At 42.2% G+C, this 8,095-nt stretch overlaps 1 pseudogene; it reads right to left on the bottom strand.

Annotated features, from left to right (window-relative positions):
* Positions 1 to 1,880: 1,880 nt before the first annotated feature.
* On the bottom strand, positions 1,881 to 7,510 carry LOC147461528 (uncharacterized; annotated as a pseudogene).
* Between the last annotated feature and the right edge of the window lie 585 nt (positions 7,511 to 8,095).

The following is an 8,095-nucleotide window of genomic DNA, read 5'->3' as shown; positions in this document are numbered from 1 at the left end:
TAATCACTTCTACAAACCACCTCCAGGTACGTAATTTCTCGTTGTTTCCCATGGTATTTTTCTCCCTAATGAATCCATTCCACATATATCTACGGCTATCATATTTCTTAAGATCACATCACTTACGCAACGTATCTCGTCTGCCTATACTGCAATGACATCCCTTAATATATTCCTACAATAATACTCACTTTTTCTACTTGCTTGGAAGTTTATATTATTGGTGCATATATTTAAGGACACAACGTCAAGCAGTTTGCAATAAGGATAATACCACTGGACAATTTGAAAGCAAAAAGATCTTTTACTTCCTTGCATTTTCTTAGGACATATGAAATTAAGAATCCATAAAGTTCTGGCTTGTGCTTGCACTACATGTAATTTCTATTGACAGGATGGCATTAAGCTATGCAGCTGCTCATATGAGTTGCGGTGTTTTGAGTTAGTGAACAAAAATTTGTGAGTACTCTGCTACTCAACTACACTCCAATGTGGTGTCACACAGGTAATACATGTTTTGTCTTTTTATGTCTTGTCTTTTTATGTCTTGTCTAGTCCATTGGTCACATGCACACAGATCCGCCAATTTAGGCAGTGTGTAAATGTTCATCTTGGTGTAGATTCTCCGATTTAGGAAACACCAGTTATCTATGCAAATCCACCGATTTAGGCAGCACACTGAAAATTACAGAATCATGATTTTCAAATAATACCAAATGCAGATTTGCCGATTTAGGCAGCATTAGTGCTAACTCTCCGACGTAGGCAGCACGCTTTATTGGTGTAGACTTGCCGGATGAGGCAACAGCAATCACAAAATCATGCTGCAGTGGCTGGCCACCACTGTAAGTGGTATGATTTTGTTACCCGGGTACATAAATGAAAGTGATTTGGATTTGGACTTATATTATGGAATCGGAATTGGATAGGGATTAGGTATCTGGTGATTATTTAGCAGTGTTTATGTGATGAGACTTGACATTATGAGATTGATGATGAGCATGACCAATGATATCCTGATTCATCAGGGTATGACATATACTGCTTATTCTAGTGGTATGGGACACTAGAATAGGTAGTATGTGGATGACGGCAGGCATAAGCAATATTGTCTAATTTTATGAGTTTTGTTACTATTTGATACAGATTTATAATCATTGTCTTTGGCAAGTATTGTTTGCAGATTTTTATCTTCGCAACTGAGGACAGTTGCTTTCCAACGGAGAGGTATGTTATAGAAATGATATTTTATGATTTATTGCAGCTGATAGGTAGAAAAGACTAGACCGAGCTAGGCATATGCGAGTGGAAATATATATTGTACATTTTATTATTCAAGTGCTCTTTATGAGCTTTGGCCATTTATGACCGGCCGGCTAGTTTGTACTCAATTTGACCATTTAAGAAATCTATAAATGAAATACGTGCAAGAGGGAAATGGTCACTCTTGCACGGGGGGAGATTGCACCCAGTGTCTGTGTTCTTCTTCTCACCTCTCCTCTCTTCTCTCTCGCCGTGCCGGCGTAGCACTCCGCTCTAGGAGGTGCGCCTGCACGTGCTCTCTCGCTCTATCTCCCCCTCTATCTCTCTCTGCTCGTGTGTAGCTTGATTATGTGCAAGGATGGTTGCCAGGTATGCAGATTTGTGTGTCTCATCGTCTATAGTATCTATTTCGGGTATTTTGCAGGGAACTCCACGCCTCCAGTTGTAGCAACTTGATTGTTAAGCTTTGCAAATGTAATAGCTACAACACAATTGTCATTATTGAGAAAATACATGGTTTTCTAATAATTAGAAAAAGACGTGTACACGTCATCTCATTATACATGCTATGACAAAATAAAACTAATGCTATCTGGCTACGGCTAGACTGACATCGTCTAATCAGATCCCTCATTGCGTCCAAGCGGCGTATCTGTCGGATTCTACAGAACAAAACAGGAAGACTTTTTGTCCGTATAAACATATAATTACAAAATAATCTATTTTCTTGGCTTATCGTTAACATACAACAAATGTAAAAGAGTAAAGTGAAATACTAACCATGCCACCACGAGAACGCAAAATGTCCATCAGGGCATTTAAGCCCTTTCTACCTGCATACTCGCACTCGTACGGTGTGGGGTCACGTCCTGTCTCATCGACCACTGTTCAAAACATACAAAGAATCCATTATGTTAGAAGCTAAAAGTACAAATAGACGTAAATAATAAACCTAAAGAGCAATGCAAAAAAACTTACAAAATAGGCCTCAAATAATGCCCACCCGTCGCTTCGCAGGTGGTGCGAGCTCCCTGCCTCTACTCGCACTTTGGCTGCCTCCTTTTGTTGCTTCCACTTGTCAAGATTCTCGCACACTTCTCGCTTCGCATTCTTCCAATCTTCTTTGGCCAACCAATCTGGTCTGTTCTACCCATGCTTTATTGCTTTTTGTACTTCAGAACGCTTGTGCTTGCAGTATTCGCGCATTCGACGAACCTTCATCAGGTCTTCATTGAAGCACTCATCCCGACTTGATAGGGGAAACTGGTCATGCAACATGCTGATGACTCTCTCTTTGAATTCATTTGGCACTTCAGTCCAGGTGTTTAGTATGTAGTTTCGAAACACCTGAGAGCAAAGACCACGAATGCGCAAGATCGCCTTCTTGCCTTTGTCATCCAAGATGATGTTGTCGCTGATGTCGATCGAGTATGGCAAGCCCTCTCACCTGTGACCCGTGAACCTCGGTATCTCGGGAGGGGTCTCTAGTGGCATCTCGATGAGGGTACGGACGTCAGGTGTCTCCACTGGAGTCTCGGCCCCGAAGCGAGAAGTGTCGACTAGGGTGACTCCCGGAGGAGTAGCTAGTGGTATGTAGCTAGGAACGGCTGATAGTTGCAAAAAACATAGCATAGATGGCGATGTCGTTGCTTGTGTAGGGGCGGGCAAAGAAGGGGAAGGTAAGGAGTCTCGTCAAACACAAGGCGGTGTCGAGGCATCAGCGGGTGGCATCCCAACAACAACCACCGTCGCCACAACTAGAGCGTCGCTGCCTAGATGAGTGTGAATATCGTCTTGTCGACATCGAAGCTTCAGAGCGTGCTGAATGCTCCAAAACAAAGGGAGACGCTGAAGGAGTGGAACGACGTGATGGTGCTCCAGAGCAATGACGCTCCTCGTATCACCTCTTTTGTTGGGGTGAGAAAGAAGAAATAAACTCATTATCATCCATATCTGCATTAAACACACGACCATTTAATCTTAATATTGAATAGAGAAGAAAACATGGACAAGTTATAATCTATACTATAGATAATAAGGAGCCTGTATTCCTGCGTAGAGAGAGAGAGAGAGAGAGAGAGAGAGAGAGAGAGAGAGAGAGGACTCATAAAGGGGGAGGGATTCCTGTGTAGAGAGATTCCTGTGAAGTTTGTGTGAATTTGTCTCCCGTGTGCATTTTATGTATCTTGTAAAAGCTATGTCTTGGACAACATGCCTTTTATATATAGCTGTGACAAGACACCCTAGTCATAAATTAAATTTCTTTTCTATTTTCCATAGTTTTCTCGATTACTTGCGATAGATCTTTATCTATCACGAGAGAGAGAGAGAGAGAGAGAGAGAGAGAGAGAGAGAGAGAGAGAGAGAGAGAGAGAGAGAGAGAGAGAGAGAGGTATGTCTAATCTATTTTGTATATACAGGTTTCTATATTCTTGGGTAGTTGCAGGTTCTCGGACTCCATTAGTATGAGTGATCATGGAAGCAGTAGTGCTTGCCCCAGCAAGGCGGACATAGAGTGCTTCTTATCTTCTCTTTCACCCAATCAACTAGAGCTAGTGGAGGGACGAGTAGCATCTATGAGCAGAGATGGATCACCTCCTTCGTGATTGCAGCCTTAGTCTCCATCGCACTTGGAGCGCAGTGCTGCGTCGGCCTCGAGCTGGCGTAGTCAGCATATCAAATTTTCACAACACATTGAGGAGTATCCCTGCTTGTGAGACTACTCAAGTTAAAGCCTCCAAGGATTATGTTATTGCTATGCTACATTGGGAGTTTCCAGCTCCCTCTCTAGAGAATAATCTTGCATTGAAGTATTTGTATATGTTTGTATACCTGTAAGTTCTTAATGGTGTGTTGTGTTTGTTGCAGGACCCTTACATGAAGCTGTTGAGAGAAAGAGAGAGAAAGAGGATAAGGGAGCATGAGAGGGAGGAGAGGCAAGGACCATGCATGGAGTGGAAGCAATGACGATTAAACACAATTCAAATTTCTCAAGTATAGCATATAGACAAGAATGGACAAAAAGGCCCACGAATACAATATATATTATAAAACGAAGTAAATTTTTTCAAATACAATGTTTAATGGCTTTAAGAGGGCTCTCTCGCATCCTCGCATAGCTCAACATAACTCCCTATGTCTATATAGAGCTCTCCATTTAGGCAGATGTCCTCCGTTTCATTTTGTAGATCCTCTGCATGCACCCCATAGAGAGTAGCAGCTTGATGCTTGTCTGGCACCACCTTAGTGGCTTCTAACTGAGCATCTTCTCCAATCTCGTCCATTGATGCCCTGTGATTGGCACATGGTAGCCCTCATACATCCGTGTACTACGAATGGCTACCTCTATGACGTACCACCAGTTTGATGCAGATTTTGTAGGATGAAGTATCACCTGCCAGAGCCACATAACTTACATAAGAGCTTCCAAGCACATAACTTCTAAAATTGGATGTTAAATATTTACAGACTTACTTTTTCAAAATGCTCGGGTAGTACGAAAGTTTCTCTTAGGTCGGTCCATTTTTTAGTTGAATCCACCTCAAGGAAACCAGACTTTGCTCTGCGCACAGTATCGTTGCGATCCTCCTTGTTTACCGTGAACCATTGCATGTTGAACAAGTCGACAAAAAATCCTCTATAATTGATCCTCAAAATCTCTTGTAGCGTGCCGAAGTAAGTGAGTTCCACCACCACATGATCTGCATCAGAGGACCGTCGTCGACTAGGTTGTTCAAATTTTACCATGATTCCATAATCTTGTGTGAAACGCTTTTTGTCGATCCGTTCCACCCTAAAATGTCAACCTTTACACCATGTTGTTGTGTATGACTTATACTACAACCAAAAAAGATTATGAGTGGTCGTTCAAACATCTAGAAAGTCGCTAGTCGTACATCACAAAATTACCTTGGTCGCGCAACCCCGAGAGTACACTCCCACTACTCCTCAGTCACTTCTTCATCGCACTATTGTGCACTTTTCAATTGGTTGTGCAATCATCTTAATCTCATGAATGTTGGTAGGCTCTCCAAACCCGCCGGATAATGCATTGGCGGTCGTCTTCCCCGTCTCCACTCCATTAAGGCCCTTTGTCGCTCTTGCTTTGCATCCTCTGATTGTGAAATCCACTTTTGCATCACTAGATTGTGAAGCATTCAAAATCGGTTGATTTTTAGCCTCTAGATGTTCCGTCATCTTCTTCTCAACACCGAGATTGCACATGAAAATCCCAGATATGCGCTCATCGTCTATGGTTCGCCATAGCGTGTCTCGGGCTTTATCAAATCCATCTAGCTGCTCTCCAATGTAAACTAGGGACTCTAAAACCAGCCAACCTTCTGCCATTCTACCCTCCGGACATGCCTTCTGATGCACATATCCCTTGAGAGTTTTCATGAAACTTTTAAAAAAGAACATCCATTTGGAATGTACTATGCCAGCTATTTGCACCTCATCAACTACGTGAACAAGAAGATGCACCTGAATGGTTGGCATGGTAGTAGGGAAGTGTTTCTCAAACATGCACACAACCTCGGTAGCGTTTAGTTTGGTGAATGGTATGGAGTCTACATTGATCTCCTTTTGTGACAACGATTGCACCAACTTTGTAAGTTTGTAGATTGTGTTACGGACGTCAGGAGACAAACATCCCTCAATGGCCACCAATAAAATAAACTGCAAAACACGTCTAGTAATGATATTAAAGTCCACACACGAATTTGTTACACAATTCCCAGTATGATATATTCCACTTTCAAACATAACTAGCACATTTTATGTCAGTCGTGTGACTTCAAACCGGTAAGATTCCCTTCTTTAGTGAAACACGTTCGGAGCGAGTGCATTACGCCAGTGGAGATCCTCACAGATTGAATGGTCTCTTTTACTTTTCATTCTTGGGCTCCTGTTAAAATCCATTACTGTTTAAGGAGTTTTAACGATCCATCGGGTGCTGTCTGCGGTCGATATTGCTCCATATGACCCACATTTCTAAGGTCAACATTGGCTCCCAAAGTATCTTTCTTGCCGATCAAATGGTCCCACAATAGATTACCCACATTCTTGAATATGTGCATTGGATCGAGCAAGTGATTGATCATGAGTCTCGGCCAATATGCTAGCTCGTACCATAGAGAGAGTCTCTTTATCCCTGGGAACAAACCGTCATCACACATCTCCTTCTCCTCTAACCATGCTCGTGCAGACATCCTCGATGGCTCTCTTCCCAAAAAACCGTCGTGTAACTCATGATTGTCTGGAAGATACGCTTGATGACCTTCCTAGATTTGCTTCTTTAGTGAGGACCCCCGACGTGCATTAAGTCTAGGTCCACATGTGACACATGCTTTGTATCCGCTTGTTTGAATCCCTGCATGTATACATATGACAATAGATAAGCTTGAGAAAAACCAATATTTATAGTGTTTGAGTTTGAGTGTAAATCACCTGAGCATTCTGTTAGTCCGGGATAGTCATGCATGGTCCACATTAGAATGCCTCTGATCAAAGCATTTCGTCGCCCTGTGTGTCGGCTCATATCCACCACTTTTATGCCAATCCACAATTGTTGTAGCTCTTCCAATAGTGGACGAATATACATATCCATATTCTTTACTTTATACAGCCCCGACATAATCAAGATTAGAAACAAGTACCCCTTCTTGGTAGTCAACCACTGGGGAATATTGTAGTTGACAGTGACAACGAGCCATACACTGTAAGATGTTGATCTTGCACCAAATGGATTCACGCCATCCATAGCCAAGCCTATGCGCAAATTTTGAGCTTCTCTGGCAAAATCCAGCCATGTATCATCTATATGTTTCCAGTCTGCACAATCTATAGGAATCCGTAGCACACCATCCGTAGATCTATTCTCCTCGTGCCATAATGCTAGGGCGGCCACGGACTTACATTCAAAGAAATGCTTGATGCGAGGAATTAGAGAAAAATTTCGCAAAATGTTTTGTGGAATTTTTTACCTGTGGAGATCTATTGGATATCTCTCAGAATCACATTTCGGACACTTCTCCATGTCTATGTATTCCCCTCTGAAAAGAATGCAGTCGTTAGGACAAGCGTGAATCGAATTGTAATCCATCCCCAAGTTTCACAAGATCTTTCTTGCTTCCTCTTTGGAATCTGGAATCACATTATCAACTGGCAGTATGTGCTCTTTGAGCAATCTACATAGAAAAAAAAATGTGGTACACTTGTGTAAGTAATCTATCAGATCATTATACATCTAGAGTTTTTTATTGAAGTAAACACATTGTAATAGATTACCTGAAAAGAATTGTGACGCTAGTGTCACTCCAGCCAAACTTTGCCTGCATGTTGAGAAGAACAAGGAGCACCTTCAATCTAGAACACACGTGCTCCATCATACAATGGCGTATCGGCTTCACTTTTCATATCATCATAGATAAGCCTTTCTAAATCCATGATTGTTTTGATCATTTCATCTATCTCGGGCTCAAACATTGCCTCGTTGGGAATGTGGTCTACATGATCATCCTCCAAGCTGTCAAAGGTTACATCTTGTGGCCTCATGTATGCTGGTTGACCAAAGCGCCTGTGAGCACGTCTATTGGGTTGCAAAATTGCTGCATGTTGGCCAGCATCAGAGTCAGACGAGTTATAATTGGCAACAACTCGATCTATAATAGATAGATCAAACTCGCCAAATTTGCGAACGTGCTGCAAAGAAACACGTCTTGTCCATCGCACAATATGTTTGCATTGATTACACGGGCATAAGATCCTTCTTGAGAGATAGGTGTTTCGGTTGGACGGCCCTACATCCTCGTCTCTACTCACAATGAATGTA

This window comes from Adiantum capillus-veneris, chromosome 3 (genome assembly GCF_014529385.1).
Source record: "Adiantum capillus-veneris isolate H3 chromosome 3, ASM1452938v2, whole genome shotgun sequence".
Classification (NCBI taxonomy): Eukaryota; Viridiplantae; Streptophyta; class Polypodiopsida; order Polypodiales; family Pteridaceae; genus Adiantum; species Adiantum capillus-veneris.
This window is presented reverse-complemented; position numbering and strand designations above follow the sequence as displayed.